This window comes from Toxorhynchites rutilus, chromosome 2, assembly GCF_029784135.1.
Source record: "Toxorhynchites rutilus septentrionalis strain SRP chromosome 2, ASM2978413v1, whole genome shotgun sequence".
Classification (NCBI taxonomy): domain Eukaryota; kingdom Metazoa; phylum Arthropoda; class Insecta; order Diptera; family Culicidae; genus Toxorhynchites; species Toxorhynchites rutilus.
Window position 1 is genome coordinate 175,792,971 of NC_073745.1, and position 19,768 is coordinate 175,812,738.

General features: G+C 38.0%; 1 protein-coding gene across 3 annotated transcripts in view; it reads right to left on the reverse strand.

Annotated features, from left to right (window-relative positions):
* LOC129769260 (uncharacterized) overlaps nucleotides 1-19,768 on the reverse strand; it is an 85,855-nt gene that overhangs the window by 64,342 nt on the left and 1,745 nt on the right. The gene's annotated exons all lie outside the window — the stretch shown is intronic.

A 19,768-nucleotide genomic window follows, 5' to 3' on the forward strand; every position in this document is an offset into this window, starting at 1 on the left:
TGTGTACGATTTCTGGAGCGAGAGGTGTCTCCCGAACTAAAAGAAAAATACACCAAGATGGCCTCTAAGTATTGCGAACCTGGTCACGACACATGCATCCATATGAAATGTCACGATATTGATGCCCGAAAATCAGAAAATCCAGATTTCTGCGTTGTCGGCCATGTTCAGCTGTCATTATGCTCTCAAATGTCATCATATTGTCAATTAAGTTGACCGTGTAAGCAGGGGATAGTAACTTCAAGCAAAAAAGTGGGACCGATTCGAGATTGCTTTTATGTAAACAGTGAACGTTTTTTACACTCTAAAAATCAAACCGACTGGCACTGACAACTGAATGATATTGTCAATTTGTGCGAGATGCCTCAAAACAGCTGGGAATAAATATTGTTTAAATACAGTAAGTTACATTTAATGCGACGTTTAGATTATTGAACAGACCTGTAATGTGACACGTTTAATTTGACATTTTTGTAAACATCGAGTTCGGGGATCAAATTATGGCGCCACATTAAAGTTGCCACCAGACGTCGACACTGTACCACTCTCATCGCCAATGTTAAATTACAGGCCAAAATCGCCTCCAAAGCGACACTGAGTGGTGCCACGGCATGTCGTATTAAATTCAAATTTCTGTATTATGTTGTTATTTATGTCATAATGCATAATGTCATAAGCAATGAACACACATTTATTTTCCACTTGCAACAGTATTCACGATGTTTGGATGGATGAATATACGACTCCTACATGCATCTAGTACGACTATCGTCATGCGTATATACGATTTACTACAGACAACCCAAAAACGAATGGCGAAAAACGTTCTTGATAATTATGATAATTATTATAGATTCTTGTAAATACATGTATGTTTGGAATATTACGTTAAAAATTATTTTTAAGTCGGAATATTTCCGGTTTTAAGAAAAGTGAAAGTTAAAATTGCTTTTTGACGTAGGACTACGTCTTTCATTTCTATACCGGGGTGTAAAATCAAAGTTTCGAAAACGAAAGCGTTACGCCGGAGACCGAGATTTTGAGCGTTAATAGCTCCTAAACAACTGAACGAAATGGTATGATGAACACTTCATTCGAAAGATAAAATGTCTACGCGTTATATACTTGTTACTTTTTGATCCAAAAACTTGTTTCAATAGTCTTAAAATTGTTTTCAAAACAGGCTATTGAAATCACCAATCGGTATATAAGCGAGCGGCGCTCGGAAATCCACTCAGTTCTAATTGAACAGCGATTGGAGCATGTTGTCGCTGTTGCGGTGAAGCTCTTTATTTATCATGAAAGCGCGGATGAACGGTGTCACCAAGAGCCTGTTTGTGCACCCTAGGCCAGAAGGGAATCTATCAGGAGGAGAGTGATGCCACAAACGGTTCCCTGGGAAGACATCGCTACACACACATACACGCTCGGCTATTAACAGGTGGTTATCGAGTTGGTATTAACCACTGGTGGGCTTCCAGTATCGAGGAAAATGTGGAAATATCTAATCGTTACTGAGAATAATCTGCCAGTTCCTCTGGGAATTTTCAAAATATATTCATGTGAAAGAGTTTAATTGAATGTTTTCTATCCATGTTACACTGTGACCAAATATGTTTCAATCAAGTGCTATTAACAGGTGGTTATCGAGTTGGCATTAACCACTGGTGGGCTTCCAGTATCGAGGAAAATGTGGAAATATCTAATCGTTACTTAAAATAATCTGCCAGTTCCTTTGGGAATTTTCAAAATATATTCATGTGAAAGAGTTTAATTGAATGTTTTCTATCCATGTAACACTGTGACCAAATATGTTTCAATCAAGTGCTATTAACAGGTGGTTATCGAGTTGGCATTAACCACTGGTGGGCTTCCAGTATCGAGGAAAATGTGGAAATATCTAATCGTTACTGAAAATAATCTGCCAGTTCCTTTGGGAATTTTCAAAATATATTCATGTGAAAGAGTTTAATTGAATGTTTTCTATCCATGTTACACTGTGACCAAATATGTTTCAATCAAGTGCTATTAACAGGTGGTTATCGAGTTGGCATTAACCAATGGTGGGCTTCCAGTATCGAGGAAAATGTGGAAATATCTAATCGTTACTGAACATAATCTGCCAGTTCCTTTGGGAATTTTCAAAATATATTCATGTGAAAGAGTTTAATTGAATGTTTTCTATCCATGTAACACTGTGACCAAATACATTTGGTTTTGTGGTTTTTCAATCAATCGCAATTAACAGGATAGCTTAAGAAGATTATTCTTCCCCATCAGTAGGATATTTCCGTATCCAATATTGTATGCGCCCGCAATCGATTATTGCTCAGTCGCCGAAAGTTCCGAGCTCAGAGAGTTCATTCCCCTCTAGTTTGCCTTCCAAATTGCCATCGTAAACCACACCTTCTCTCGGTTCAATCACACACAAAAAGCATACTTAAGCGATATTCTGGTGGTGAGACACATTCATTTTTCGTGAGGACATCGACAAGACAACATCGTTGCCTGACGTGCTGGAGGAGGTGGACGGCGAAGGATCGACACATACACGCGCAGAACTCTTTCCGTTAGGATGCCATTCAGCATCGAGAAAGTTCCGGAAAGATCTAATCATTGCTGGAAAATAATCTGCCAGTTCCTTTGGGAATTTTCAAAATATATTCATGTGAAAGAGTTTAATTGAATGTTTTCTATCCATGTAACACTGTGACCAAATATGTTTCAATCAAGTGCTATTAACAGGTGGTTATCGAGTTGGCATTAACCACTGGTGGGCTTCCAGTATCGAGGAAAATGTGGAAATATCTAATCGTTACTGAAAATAATCTGCCAGTTCCTTTGGGAATTTTCAAAATATATTCATGTGAAAGAGTTTAATTGAATGTTTTCTATCCATGTTACACTGTGACCAAATATGTTTCAATCAAGTGCTATTAACAGGTGGTTATCGAGTTGGCATTAACCACTGGTGGGCTCCAGTATCGAGGAAAATGTGGAAATATCTAATCGTTACTGAAAATAATCTGCCAGTTCCTTTGGGAATTTTCAAAATATATTCATGTGAAAGAGTTTAATTGAATGTTTTCTATCCATGTAACACTGTGACCAAATACATTTGGTTTTGTGGTATTTCAATCAATCGCAATTAACAGGATAGCTTCAGAAGATTATTCTTCCCCATCAGTAGGATATTTCCGTATCCAATATTGTATGCGCCCGCAATCGATTATTGCTCAGTCGCCGAAAGTTCCGAGCTCAGAGAGTTCATTCCCCTCTAGTTTGCCTTCCAAATTGCCATCGTAAACCACACCTTCTCTCGATTCAATCACACACAAAAAGCATACTTAAGCGATATTCTGGTGGTGAGACACATTCATTTTTCGTGAGGACATCGACAAGACAACATCGTTGCCTAACGTGCTGGAGGAGGTGGACGGCGAAGGATCGACACATACACGCGCAGAACTCTTTCCGTTAGGATGCCAATCAGCATCGAGAAAGTTCCAGAAAGATCTAATCATTGCTGGAAAATAATCTGCCAGTTCCTTTGGGAATTTTCAAAATATATTCATGTGAAAGAGTTTAATTGAATGTTTTCTATCCATGTTACACTGTGACCAAATATGTTTCAACCAAGTGCTATTAACAGGTGGTTATCGAGTTGGCATTAACCACTGGTGGGCTTCCAGTATCGAGGAAAATGTGGAAATATCTAATCGTTACTGAAAATAATCTGCCAGTTCCTCTGGGAATTTTCAAAATATATTCATGTGAAAGAGTTTAATTGAATGTTTTCTATCCATGTAACACTGTGACCAAATATGTTTCAATCAAGTGCTATTAACAGGTGGTTATCGAGTTGGCATTAACCACTGGTGGGCTTCCAGTATCGAGGAAAATGTGGAAATATCTAATCGTTACTGAAAATAATCTGCCAGTTCCTTTGGGAATTTTCAAAATATATTCATGTGAAAGAGTTTAATTGAATGTTTTCTATCCATGTAACACTGTGACCAAATACATTTGGTTTTGTGGTTTTTCAATCAATCGCAATTAACAGGATAGCTTCAGAAGATTATTCTTCCCCATCAGTAGGATATTTCCGTATCCAATATTGTATGCGCCCGCAATCGATTATTGCTCAGTCGCCGAAAATTCCGAGCTCAGAGAGTTCATTCCCCTCTAGTTTGCCTTCCAAATTGCCATTGTAAACCACACCTTCTCTCGATTCAATCACACACAAAAAGCATACTTAAGCGATATTCTGGTGGTGAGACACATTCATTTTTCGTGAGGACATCGACAAGACAACATCGTTGCCTAACGTGCTGGAGGAGGTGGACGGCGAAGGAGAACACATACACGCGCAGAACTCTTTCCGTTAGGATGCCATTCAGCATCGAGAAAGTTCCGGAAAGATCAACTCATTGCTGGAAAATAATCTGCCAGTTCCTTTGGGAATTTTCAAAATATATTCATGTGAAAGAGTTTAATTGAATGTTTTCTATCCATGTAACACTGTGACCAAATATGTTTCAATCAAGTGTAATTAACAGGTGGTTATCGAGTTGGTATTAACCACTGGTGGGCTTCCAGTATCGAGGAAAATGTGGAAATAACTAATCGTTACTGAAAATAATCTGCCAGTTCCTCTGGGAATTTTCAAAATATATTCATGTGAAAGAGTTTAATTGAATGTTTTCTATCCATGTAACACTGTGACCAAATATGTTTCAATCAAGTGCTATTAACAGGTGGTTATCGAGTTGGCATTAACCACTGGTGGGCTTCCAGTATCGAGGAAAATGTGGAAATATCTAATCGTTACTGAAAATAATCTGCCAGTTCCTTTGGGAATTTTCAAAATATATTCATGTGAAAGAGTTTAATTGAATGTTTTCTATCCATGTAACACTGTGACCAAATACATTTGGTTTTGTGGTTTTTCAATCAATCGCAATCAACAGGATAGCTTCTGAAGATTATTCTTCCCCATCAGTAGGATATTTCCGTATCCAATATTGGATGCATAAAACCTTGTGCCTCCAACGTAACGCTCTCGTTTTCGAAGTTCTCCAAATATTCATTCATTCAGAATGAATTCAGATTCAACTTCATACAAATGATCTCTATATCAACGAGAGTCCTACGTCACCCTTGCGGTTATACCATAGATATAACCCACTTCCTGTTTTTTTATTTTTAACTTTCAAGAACGAAAGATTATCTGTTTGCCGGTCTTTTGAGTTCTGATAAACATAGTGACAAAAATAAATTAGTTCAACTTCGTCATTCAATTGCACTTAACTCAAAACTGTAGACATGAGATTATGAACTTGACAAACCAAGCTGCCAAGTATGCCAACCCAGCAAACATTAAATCGTATAACTATCGTATATAGAGCATCGAATATCTGATATTTTGGGTGGTATATGATGCGCCCAAATAGCATATACAGTAAGTTACCTCTAATCCTCGACATACCGAGGCACTACTCAGTGTCGCATTAGAGGTGATTGGCCTGTAATTGGGCATTCACAATGATAGTGGTACAATGTCGACGTCTTGTGGCGACTTCCAATCTGGGACCATACTTCGGGTACCAGACTCGATGTTCACAAAATATCCAATTAGAGATGGAAAAGTCCTAATATTTGTATCTCATTACAGGTCTGTCCAATTACCTCTAATGCGACATTTAGTTAACTTACTGTAAATGCAAGGTTATTATGCAATACCTAATAACATAATAAGTCTGTTGTCATACGAATATACGATTCATCACTGCCATAAAAAATGGCGGAAAATATTAAAGTAAAATGTTCGGCCCGGGGAATCATCATTTTTGTATATAGAACCTTTATAAACATTATGTTTGTATAAATAGGAATTAATCAATTGACTTTCAGGGATATAAATGTTTGATATGAGTGGGGCCACGCTTATAAAATTGCTCCGATGGGATTGGAACTCCGGTTGTTTGGATTATCAAGCAGCAGCTATCTCGTACGGCTATCTGAAATATGATTCTAGGGCAATTAAAGTTCTTACATATGATACAAAAGAGTTGCACTTGGATACTTCATCCCTGATTGTTTATTGTGCAAAAATATCGCAAAATTTATATAGAAATGGTTAAATAAAGTTCAGTACTACATGTTTCAAGTAATCAAATAACATGAAGTAAAAAATTTCATTCATATTTTAACAATTTAAAACTGCCTTCGGGCCTGCCCAGCAAACATTAAATCGTAAAAAAAAATCGAGGGGTTGTATCAGAGACACGACCGCTTAGAACGTAGGACTACGAAATCTTTTTTCTTTTGAAATTTGATGGTTTATCATTTCGAATATTATTTGCGAATACGTCGAAATAACTCTTTAGTAAAAAGTTCCGGGGACCCTGAAAATGTTTTTTTATAAGTTTAGTTTGGAGAACGTCTTTATTCGATGACAGTTGGGTTTGGAATGAAAAAAAAAGAACAATTCAGGAGCCAAGTATGGACTACTAAGATGTACTATATACTAGGTACTAAAGAGAACGTTTGCTTCGTTTTTATGTTTAATGGCTTGCGTAGTTTTCTAGACTCATTTCGAGAAGCAACGATCATTGTTTGCCTTTGCGAGAACAATACGCTATGATCATATGTCGCAATTCGTTTCTTTATATCAATGCACGCGTTGCACTGAATATTAACGAGTGGCATCTTCCGTGCATCGCCATCGAAGACGAATGATCTCTCTGAGTTTCAAGTGTCTATAATTCAAAAGAAGAAGTGCATCGCCATTCAACAAGCGTCAAAGACGCGTCTAACAGATGCATACAGTTGCAGTGCTAAAAATGAAACATCGCAAGAATGACCGTTTATGAAAAATCGTTTCTCGACTCTCGGTCGATACCGTCAACAAAGTTTCTAAGTTCTATGTTTTGCGCAATGAAAACAAGCTACACACAAAAAAAAACAAACACTGATGTTTAGAAGCGACCTAAAATCATTTGTACTCTTCTCTTTTTTCGCCTGCTTTGCCATGCTTGGTATGGTTGTGTTAATTGCAATGCCAGATGTACTTCAAGTGAAATATTCACTAGCGTTCACAGCTCGAAGGGAACGAGCAGAATAAGCGACCTTTGTTGTTTCTGGCACAGAAATATTCTGAGAATTTTCCTCAGAGGAGATGCAATGAAGGGTGTGTCACATCAAATTGCATCACGGAAAAAAACGCTGTAGAAATTCGCCCAGTAGACCGATCCTTTTGAAAATTTTAGACAGTAAAATAAAAACTATTAAACAACTTTTGGCATTTTCTTTTTATTCATACTTCGAGCCCAAGCCCGTATGCTCGCACCTTCCTCTTTACCCCGTCCATAAGGTTCTGTACAACGTCAGGTTGTAGTTTATTTTGAACAGAAATCCATTTTCTCTTGAAATCCGCCTCCGATTTGACAACTTTTGGGTTCTTCCGGAGGGCCTGCTTCATAATCGCCCAATATTTCTCTATTGGGCGAAGCTCCGGCGCATTGGGCGGGTTCATTTCCTTTGGCACGAAGGTGACCTCGTTGGCTTCGTACCACTCCAACACGTCCTTTGAATAGTGGCACGAAGCGAGATCCGGCCAGAAGATGGTCGGGCCTTCGTGCTGCTTCAATAGTGGTAGTAAGCGCTTCTGTAGGCACTCCTTAAGGTAAACCTGCCCGTTTACCGTGCCGGTCATCACGAAGGGGGCGCTCCGCTTTCCGCAAGAGCAGATCGCTTGCCAAACCATGTACTTTTTGGCAAACTTGGATAGTTTCTGCTTGCGAATCTCCTCCGGAACGCTGAATTTGTCCTCTGCGGAGAAGAACAACAGACCCGGCAGCAGACGAAAGTCCGCTTTGACGTAGGTTTCGTCGTCCATTACCAGGCAATGCGGCTTCGTCAGCATTTCGGTGTACAGCTTCCGGGCTCGCGTCTTCCCCACCATGTTTTGCCTTTCGTCGCGGTTAGGAGCCTTCTGAACCTTGTATGTACGCAGGCCCTCCCGCTGCTTGGTCCGCTGGACGAATGAACTTGACAAATTCAGCTTATTGGCGACATCCCGGACCGAACTTCTCGGATCACGACTAAACTGCTAAACTACGCGCTTGTGATCTTTTTCACTGACGGAGCATCCATTTTTGCCGTTCTTCACCTTCCGGTCGATGGTTAGGTTCTCGAAGTATCGTTTTAGTACTCTGCTGACCGTGGATTGGACGATTCCCAGCATCTTACCGATGTCCCGATGTGACAACTCCGGATTCTCGAAATGAGTGCACAGGATTAATTCACGGCGCTCTTTTTCGTTCGACGACATTTTTCCAAATTTACGAAAAATTGACAGTGAAGCATGGTCAACGTGATCTATACACTCTTATCTGATTATAAGCCAAAGCTGAAGATATAATTCCTAAAAATTAAATTTCTACAGCGTTTTTTCCGTGACGCAATTTGATGTGACACACCCTTTACTTATACGCTAGCGACAGCTTACATACTATGCAAGGGTGGAGTTTACTTCGCTTTTTTTTCTTTTCGCTATCCTCCTTCGTTGTTTCTGTTCTAGCGGCTGCATAAGCTACCCGTTATTGACAGCTCTGTTCGGGAAAGCACAAAAATGAACAGAACAAATGTATGGAAACTGGGAATGCTTCCATTTTTCATCAATTCAAACACCATATAAAGACTATGGGATTGTAATGTATAGCATATCAAACAAAAAAATCTTAGAAAAATTTCCAATTCGATTGTTATACAAAACGTTTAAATCCGTTCGTAGCAAAAAAAGTAGTTATTAACGTTAACTTTATTTCATAAAAAAGTGACCTGTTTTCTGATTTGGCACCCTTAATGTAAGACGTAGTCCTACGTCAAAAATCTAAAATTGGAGGCGATATACATACATCTAAGACACATTACTTGTATGATGTGTATAACTGGCATATGCATATGAAATTGGAGGCCATATACATGTATATGGGGTATATGATGTAATATAAACGATAATTATACGATTTATTATTTTCTAGGATGTATGTATATCGCCTCCACGTTTGCATGTATGGGCTGGCTAGGCGCATCATATACATGCAATCCATATTAATCATACTTGTATGTTTGTGAATATAATCCTCAAAATAAAATAATTACACTAAACCTTCATTTCAAACAACTTATGCAGTTACCAAATCACGCAATAAACATCAAGAATTGCTGGGAATCTCTTATCAATATTTGTTCGAATTTAAAAATGTGCTTAGCTCCAGTTTTGTTGACAACTTTTTTTCCATCAATTAAATCGTACGATAAATCATATATAAACATAAACATTCCCACCTTTCGTCCTTCATCAAACACCTCGTAGTAGAAATCTGTCAGTATGCATACACTCTCCTACGAAACATAGTGGAAAAAAAGACGGGTGGGTAATGTCGGGGACATAACCGGAGTGACGTAGGACTATACAAAGGGGACAGCTTTTGTTAAATATATATTTTAAATATATTGTTTTATTTTCTTCTCCTACGTGAATACCTACCTATCTACCTGAAAAATGGATTAGTTTACTGTTCACTCTTTATGAATATGTTGATGGTTCTGAAAAGAACCTTTGGTGTTGTGTTTTTGTTATCACTCGATATTCCCATCTTGTTCGGTTAAACCTTCCTGTTTAGCTATTGCGTTTGCCACTCGCCACAGCTTTCACAGTTGGAAAATTTCTTCCCATCCAGCTTGTGACATGTTGTTCAGTAAATTACATTTAATGGGACGTGCCGGTGAAACACTTTGCCACTCACTGAAACTAATTGTTGCCTTGATGAGCGCCGAACCGAAGCTGCTCTGTTTTTGATGCGTGTTTTCTGATTGTCGTGAGCAGCTTTGCAAGCCAACTCGAGCACTCCGACGACCGAAACTCTATAATCGCTGTTAGGTATACTGGTGCTCCGGCACCAATCCGTTCGGCCTAGTTACCCTTGCGGAGCAATTGGCGGATACACCTACGGGGAACTGCACACCTGCACGATTCGAGTGGGACTTTGCCTTTCCCTTAACTTGTCCTCCTTTGTTACGTCCACGATGCCGATGTCGTACAACCACACGGGTTTACGGTTCGAAAGAAAATAAAATATTTTTTTGGGGTCCGCGTGTTTTATACTCTAGCGGTACACACTCACAGGATAGAGACAAATCGGCAGACTCGGCCAGAGGGGCGAGTCCAACGAGACGAACGAATGAGCGTTAAAAGGGAGCGATGGCAAAAAAATACATTCATTACGATTTGTTCGCTCGTTGGATTCACATGCAGGCTAAAAAGGGTCCTTTTCAGGATCATAAAATTATCTTCAATCTAAAGAGTTTATTGTTTTGTTTTCCCTCGATATCCCTATCTTGTTCGGCTAAACCTTCCTGTTTAGCGATTTGTTGCCACTCGCCACAGCTTTCACAGTTGGAAAATTTCTTCCCATCCAGCTTTGTGACATGTTGTACAGTAAATTACATTCAATGCGACGTGCCGAAGCGCCACTCAGTGTCGCATTGGAGGCGATTTTAACCTGTAATTGAACATTTGCAATGACAGTGGTACAGTGTCGACTTTCAATGTGGGGTCATAATTTGGATCTCTATGTTTACAAAAATGTCCAACTAAATAAGTCGCATTACATGTCCGTCCAATTAGCTAAATGTCGAACTAATTGTAAATTACTGTACTTTCAATCTGGAAACAATTTAAGAATTGGTGAAAATTGAATAATCAAGAAAGTCCCCAACTATCAATAGGCTCAGAACAACTGCCAAATTCACATACTCATCATATCCTGGCAAACAAATTATGAAAAAATCAATTTGTGTTTTATTATTATTTTGGATATTGTTTTAGAAAGCATTGAACTGTATTTCCTAAACTCTTTTTTGGAAGGTTTAATGGCCCTGAAAAGCGCCTTGTTTTATGGAATGGTTCCAATTTAGAAAACTTAGTACTCGTGGTTTTGAAAAAAAACATTTCGTACGCTCTCGATGCCGCCTTGTTCTGGATTTGCCACCAAAGCAGTTTGTATAAAGAACAAACTTTTTTCTTCTGCTACCTGATGCCGTTTTGCGATTGCGTTTGCCACTCGCCACTCGCTGCAACTGCCTGTTGTTGTCTTGATGTGTTCTGTTCTGAATGCGGTTTTTCTTATCGTCGCGAGCAGCTTTACCAGCCAACTCGATCACTTCGGCGGCCGAAACTATATAACGCCGGCTAGGTGGACTGGTGCACTGGTACTAACGCGCTCGGCCTAGCTACCCTTGCGGGGAACTCCAGATCAACACGGTTCGAGCGGGATTTTGCCTTTCCCTTCACTTTTCCTCCTTTACCATGTCCAGACATGGCTGCTTGGGTTGGTTTCTTGATGTGTTGTGATGCGAACCGATGTGGTGTACGGTTTGAATGAGAATGATCGTTACGGCAGCGGAGCGGGGATTTTTAAGCTGACTGGCTGGCTCGAGAATTACGCATGTGTGAGACTGCGACGAATGTTTCGTTCATTTTTTTTCTTTTTCCTTTCCAATCGTGCTTCATTCTATTTCGCTGCTGCTCTGGTTGCCCGTTTTTGTCGGTACGATTTGAGGAACACAAAATGGACCAATCAAAAATGGGCACATAGTGCATTTTGACAATGCTTGATATTTCACAATTATTCAATTATTTATCTCAAGAAAAATTAAATGTTATTCGTTATGATAGATGCGTAGATATATTTCCTATCAATTGATGCAAAAACTTTTGCGATCTATTGAGAAATGCTCGAGTTATAAGCGTTCCAAATCTTGCATTTTTTCCTACTTGTTCAGTGCCTAGATTTCCATTTCACCCCCTATATCTTCCGGTTAGACGTAGTCCTACGTCAATATATTCGTCGATGTAAACAAGCAGTGAAAAAGGAGACACTTTTCGACGAGAGATTTGTATGAAGTTCCACTGCCGTGGTGTAAAGGCTGATTTAGACGGTGCCAGTCAACGCGCTAGTAGAAGAATCCAATCACTAGAGTCTAGTTATTAGAGCCATGTAAACACCCGGCTCCAGTTACTTGCGCAAGTATCGCACAAGTAATTGGCCACGCCAGCGAATAGAAAATTTTCTAGATACTGGCGCCAATAGATAAATGACAATTGCTTCCAAACAGTGCGTCATATTATGGGCACCTTACACGATCAACCGGATTGACAATAAGTGTCTTCAATATCGTGACAGCTTGGCTTTCAACATCTGATCTAACCTCAATCAATATTTTTCCACCTTACACGGTCAATATCGCCCTCAACCCGAGACAACGAAAATATCCGCGATGGCTAGTGGCGACATTCGAGTTTGGGATCCAAACTATTCTCTATCAGATTAGAAGGCTAAAAGGCAATTTTCAATTGGTAAAATTTGAATGAAAATATCTACTTGGTAATATTTAATAAGTTGAAGCGCGTAGTCCTAACCTTAACTTAACCTACTTCCTCTGAATTTTCAGATATTGCTACTAAACAGTATTATTATAATATAACGTCAATTTCAGACATAATTTTTGTATGGGATTTTCTCACCACTTGCAGAAAAAAAAGTGATTTGCATTCACATAGAATACTAATTTGATTCGTAAAAGTTAATTTTCATTCATAATTTACACTTTAGAATTCGGTTTTTCTTCTCAAAAATACATCATAATACTCGTTTCACAAATACAGACTGTTCCTTTCAGTTTCAGAGATGCCAGATTATTTTAGTTTGCGAAAATATATGCAAGTTATTTTATCTGCAAGCAAATGTTTATATTCCATAAATGAGACTATGACAGTAGAACCCCGATTATCATCGAGCGGGTGATCCGCCCTGCGGATTATTCGTGACTGCGAGTTCCATAGTAAATCAATAGGCCTTTCCGGAATTTGTTAGTGAGTGGTAGGCCCATGCTCTTTTGTTGTGGTCATGGCTTTTACATTATTTAGCCACTGGTGTACACGACCTTATAGATGGATAGTTGATTGATTTTTGTATTGATAGAACATAGTTTTTATGTTGAAACATCTCTTTTCGTGTTTGCATTTTTTTGTCCTTTAATGGGTCATCGCGATATTCGTTAATCGCGGTGAGTTTGCCCGACTATTCCGCGGATAATCGGGATTCTACTGTAGCTTGAATTAACACATGATGTTTTTTCATCTGTGATTTCCCCAGATCTTCTCATTCTCCAAATTTTATAGCGGAGTGTGAAGAAACACACAACCCGCTCACTAGCGCAAAGAATGACCGAGTTCAACGTTAAAAAATTCCTAAAACGTTGTTAAGTTTCATCCACTCTCTCACCATCACATTGTCAGTTTACTTTGAAGTTTTGATTTGTATCGTGAAAAGTACCGTATTTTGCTATTCAAAGTATCGGTTTTCCAAACCAAAAGCTTCCATTTATGATACCTACAATTTCAGTAGTTTATAAATTTTAATTGCAATCGCAAAAAAGACTAACAAAAATTAAATGTGCGCTTGCATATCTGGCAACTCAGTCTGGAAGTCCGTGAGGTAAAATGTCAACATCATGCATCTATATGAAATGTCACGATATTGATGCTCGAAAATCAGAAAATCCGGATTTCTGCGTCGTCGGCCATGTTCAGTTGTCATTATGCTCTCAAATGTCATCATATTGTCAATAAAGTTGACCGTGTAAGGTCCGCTTTAGACATTTGTGTGAAATCGAAATGCTAGGCAGTTTCAGTGGTGCCATATATTTATTTGTACTGGAAGGGGAAAAATCTTTTTCGGCTATGGTGAAGACAATTATTAAACGGTGTTATTTGGCTTGCTCTGTAATTTGTATGTTTGTATGTTTGTAACATGTTTGTTTGTTGTGCTTCACCACATTAAAAGAAATTTAACCCCCTTCCTGTTGACCGATTGGTCTGAAATTTGGAACACACCTTTATCTCTGCAGTCATTATAAAACTAGGTATTTCATTATTTTAAAAATCCAATATGACGGCTGCTACAAAATGGCGGATTACATATTTTCTCAAAATCCCATCAACAATTGTATCAAATGAAAAAGCTTAACTAGTAGAACACAGTTATTCATGAGAAATACAAATCCAAAATGGCCGCCACCACAAAATGGCGGATCACATATTTTCTCAAAACCCTATCAATATGGGTATCAAATGAAAGGGCTTGACTAGTAGAACACAGTTATTCATGAGAAATGCAAATCCAAAATGGCCGCCACCACAAATTAACGGATCAAATATTTTCTCAAAACCCTTTTAATATGGGTATCAAATGAAAGGGCTTGACTAGTAGAACACAGTTATTCATGAGAAATGCAAATCTAAAATGGCGGCCACTACAAAATGGTGGATTACATATTTTCAGAAATTTATGGAAAATTATGAAAAATGCAAATCCAAAATGACCGCCATCATAAAATGGCGCCATGTTTTTCTCAACGCCCATCAATATGGGTATCAAATGAAGATGCTCGACTGGTAGAACACAGTAGATCATGAAAAATCCCAACAAACATCGAAACATACTTTTAATTCTACTGTCATTATAAAACTGCGTATTCCATGTTCATGGAAAATTTGATTTGGCCGCCGCTAAAAAATGGCTGAATGGCTTGACTTGGAGAATACACTACACTATGAACAACATAATTTCGAAAAGGTCACCGCCATAAAATGGTCCACTATGTATTTTTTGCAATCCGCTCAATATTAGTATCAAATGAAATGATTTCACTAATAGAATACAGTACACTATCGAAATATTCCGAAGAAAGTTAGGTAAGAAACAAAAATTGAAAAAACACAAATTTTTTGGATGGTTTTAATGTAGAGAAACTAGGAAATAAAATAAGTAAAAAAACCTTTTTAAGTTAAACGGTTTAATGTACTAAGAGCTAGAAAATAATTTGACAAGTAGATGTTAGTAATTATCACATCTGTTCTTTCATTGATCTAGGGCAATGATGAGACTAAAATAACATCGTGGGGTATATGATGAAACAACTAACTGTGGATAATGGAAATCCAACGTTTATTTCTTACCTAATTTTCTTCGGAATATTTTCATGATGTATTGTATTCTATTAGTCAAATCATTTTATTTGATACCGATATTGAGGGAATTGCAAAAAATACATAGTCGACCATTTAGTGGCGGCGACCTTTTTGAATTTATGTTGTTTATTATGTTTCGTGTTCTTCATGCCAAGTCATTCAGCCATTTTTAGCGAAGGCCAAAATAAATTTTTCAAGGTCATAGAATACGTAGTTTGATAATGGCAGTAGAATTGAAAGTATGTTCCATATTTCAGATCAATCAGTCAATAGGAACGGGGCAATTTTCTATTAATATGGGACAACCCTACAAACATACATAGAACAGGTCAAGCTGAATGAAACCATTTAAAAAGTAATCAGTTGTTTGGGGACTGCGGTCATTTTGGATTTGCATTTTTCATAAATTACTGTCTTCTACTAGTCAATCCCTTTCATTTGATATACATATTGATGGGGTTCTGATAAAATGTGTAATCCGCCATTTTGTAGAGGTTGCCATCTTGGATTTGCATTTCTCATGTATAACTGTGTTCTACTAGTTAAGTTCTTTTATCTGATACCCATATTGATGGGGTTTTGAGACAACGTGTAATCAGTCATTTTGTGGTGGCGGCCATTTTGGATTTGCATTTCTCATGAATAACTGTGTTCTACTAGTCAAGCCCTTTCATTTGATACCCATATTGATGGGGTTTTGAGAAAATATGTAATCCGTCATTTTGTGGTGGCTGCCATTTTGGATTTGCATTCCTCATGAATAATTGTGTTCTACTAGCCAAGCCCTTTCATTTGATACCCATATTGAAGGTGTTTGGGAGAATATGTAATCCGCCATTTTGTAACGGCAGCCATATTGGAGTTTTAAAATCATGAAATTCCCAGTTTTATAATGACTGCAGAGATAAAGGTGTGTTCCAAATTTCAGATCAATCGGTCAACAGGAAGGGGCTCAAATTTCTATCGATGTGGTAATGCGCTACAGACAAACATGTTACAAACATATGATCGTACAAACATACAAATTACAGGGCAAGCTAAATAAAACCGTTTAAAAACAGTTCCTATCGGTGCTTTATGAGAAACATCTGTGTTCTTACTGTACACACATTCTTTGTGTGGACACCGACTGGACAACATCGTTGCTGGACGGGCTGGACGGCGAGGGATCGAGTGCCTTTCTCAAGGCAAGAAGGCGGAGGTGGTAGCGTTGGAGTAGAATAGAGTAGAGTTTTCAAAGGGCCTTTCTCAAGGCTAGAGACGAATGAACTGCAAAAGTTTAAAGTCTCTATAATACAATACCTTCCTTCCTTCCTTCCTTACTGTACAGAACAAAACAAAAAAAAGTTAAAAAAATATACCTTTCCGAATAAATCTGTACATTTGCCAACACTGGATGGTTCGACGGTACAAGGAACATCAAATTCAATTCCCTCAACGTATACATGGAAGAATCTCCATTCGCGTTGACGGCATTGTGCTTCATGTGTTCGATTTGTGAAGCGAAAATGATAATAGACAATGAAATCATGGAAATATCAGGAAATTTATATAAAAACAGCTGATGAAGGTTCAGCACGACGTGTTTTAATTAGTAAATTAACAAGAAGTAAAATTTTTCATTCAAATTTTGACAATTTAAAACTGCCTTCGGGCTTACAAAACCGATAAAGATTAATTTGCCTCCCAAAATGGTTATCGCCACCAGACGTCGCCACTGTCATTCGTCATCGAGGATAAAGTGACAGCCAAGCTGTCCAGTTGCTGAAAATATGTATAAACGCACAGCACCAGTCAACTGGTGATCTAAATATGGCGTGCCGTTGACGTTCAAGTAACTGGCGCCAATTACTGGTCAATGTGTAAATCAGCTATTACGCTCTACAAATCGAACCGACTTGCACTGACAACTGAATGATATTGTCAATTTGTGCGAGATGCCTCAAAACAGCTGGGAATAAATATTGTTTATATACAGTAAGTTACATTTAATGCGACGTTTAGATTATTGAACAGACCTGTAATATGACACGTTTAATTTGACATTTTTGTAAACATCGAGTTCGGGGACCAAATTATGGCGCCACATTAAAGTTGCCACCAGACGTCGACACTGTACCACTCACATCGCCAATGTTAAATTACAGGCCTCCAAAGCGACACTGAGTGGTGCCTCGGCATGTCGTATTAAATTTAAATTACTGTATTATGTTGTTATTTACAGCCGTATGGCACCCGCCATGTTTTTGGTGCCAACATCTCAAACGTCAGAAGTATTTGTTTTCTTCAAAACAACGATCCGCGTTGACGGCAGTGAGCTTCGTTTACTAGTTAAGGGAAGCGTCAAAGAATGGCTGATTTTCAGTCGGAATGAACGTTTTCAAAATTAAAATTATGAATGAAAATTAGCTTTTCCATATCAAATTAGTATTCTGTTTAAATAAAAAACATTTTTGTTTGCAGGTGGGGAAAAAGTCTCATACGAAAATTGTTTATGAAGACAATTTTATATTATAAAGAAAAAAAATCAGCAACAATGTTGGAATTGTATAACTATATGGTTGAATGAAAGTCAGAAATACGTGTTTCTAATAATTAAATAACATAATGTGAAAATTTTCATTCAAATTTTAAAATTTGAAAACCGGCTCCGTGTCTTCTAATCTGGTAGAGATTACACTTATGATTTTGGGACCCAAATTATGGCTCTAACTTGAAGTCGCCACCAGACGTCGACGTCATCGCGAATTACCAATTTACCACCAACTGACATATCGTGATGTCGATGATGAACTTTTGCAGCAGAGGGATAGTGAGATAGGCGGTGACGGTAGGTAGAGTGAGATAGCTATAATCCTGTCATACACCTGGTTATTTATGTCATAATGTATAATGTCATAAGCAATGAACACACATTTTTTTTCCACTTGCAACAGTATTCACGATGATTGGATACGACTCCTACATGCATCTAGTACGACTATCGTCGTCGTGGCATATAATACGAAAGAGTTGCACTTGGATACTTCATTCCTGATTGTTTATTGTGCTTTAGTGGAAATATCGCAAAATTTATATAGAAATGGTTAAATAAAGTTCAGTACTACATGTTTCAAGTAATCAAATAACATGAAGTAAAAAATTTCATTCATATTTTAACAATTTAAAACTGCCTTCGGGCCTGCCCAGCAAACATTGAATAGTAAAAAAAAATTCGAGGGGTTGTATCAGAGACACAATCGCTTAGAACGTAGGACTACGCAATCTTTTTTCTTTTGAAATTTGATGGTTTATCATTTCGAATATTATTTGCGAATACGTCGAAATAACTCTTTAGTAAAAAGTTCCGGGGACCCTGAAAATGTTTAATGGCTTGCGTAGTTTTGTAGACTCATTTCGAGAAGCAACGATCATTTTTTGCCTTTGCGAGAACAATACGCTATGGTCATATGTCGAAATTCGTTTCTATATATCAATGCACGCATTGCACTGAATATTAACGAGTGGCATCTTCCGTGCATCGCCATCGAAGACGAATGATCTCTCTGAGTTTCAAGTGTGTATAATTCAAAAGAAGATGAAGAAGAAGTGCATCGCCATTCAACAAGCATCAAATAGGCGTCTAACAGATGCATACAGTTGCAGTGCTAAAAATGAAACATCGCAAGAATGACCGTTTATGAAAATCGTTTCTCGACTCTCGGTCGATACCATCAACAAAGTTTCTAAGTTCTATGTTTTGCGCAATGAAAACAAGCTACACACAAAAAAACCAAACACTGATGTTTAGAAGCGACCTAAAATTATTTGTACTCTTCTCTTTTTTCGCCTGCTTTGCCATGCTTCGGATGGTTGTGTTAATTGCAATGCCAGATGCACTTCAAGTGAAATATTCACTAGCGTTCACAGCTCGAAGGGATACATTTAACACAAAACGAGCAAAATAAGCGACCTTTGTTGTTTCGGGCACAGACATATTCTGAGAATTTTCCTCAGAGGCGATGCAATACTTATACGCTAGCGACAGCTTACATACTATGCAAGGGTGGAGTTTACTTCGCATTTTTCTCTTTTCGCTATCCCCCTTCGTTGTTTCTGTTCTAGCGGCTGCATAAGCTACCCGTTATTGACAGCTCTGTTCAGGAAAGCACAAAAATGGACAGAACAAATGTATGGAAATTGGGAATTCTTCCATTTTTTATCAATTTAAACCATATACAGACTATGGGATTGTAATGTATAGCATATCAAACAAAAAAATCTTAGAAAAATTTCCAATTCGATTGTTATACAAAACGTTTAAATCCGTTCGTAGCAAAAAAAGTAGTTATTAACGTTAACTTTATTTCATAAAAAAGTGACCTGTTTTCTGATTTGGCACCCTTAATGTAAGACGTAGTCCTACGTCAAAAATCTAAAATTGGAGGCGATATACATACATCTAAGACACATTACTTGTATGATGTGTATAACTGGCATATGCATATAAAATTGGAGGCCATATACATGTATATGGGGTATATGATGTAATATAAACGATAATTATACGATTTAAGTTCTTTAATGTATGTTTCCCATAGTCTTTTAAGTTAAGATGTATGTATATCGCCTCCACGTTTACATGTATGAGCTGGCAGGCGCTTCATATACATGCAATTCATATTA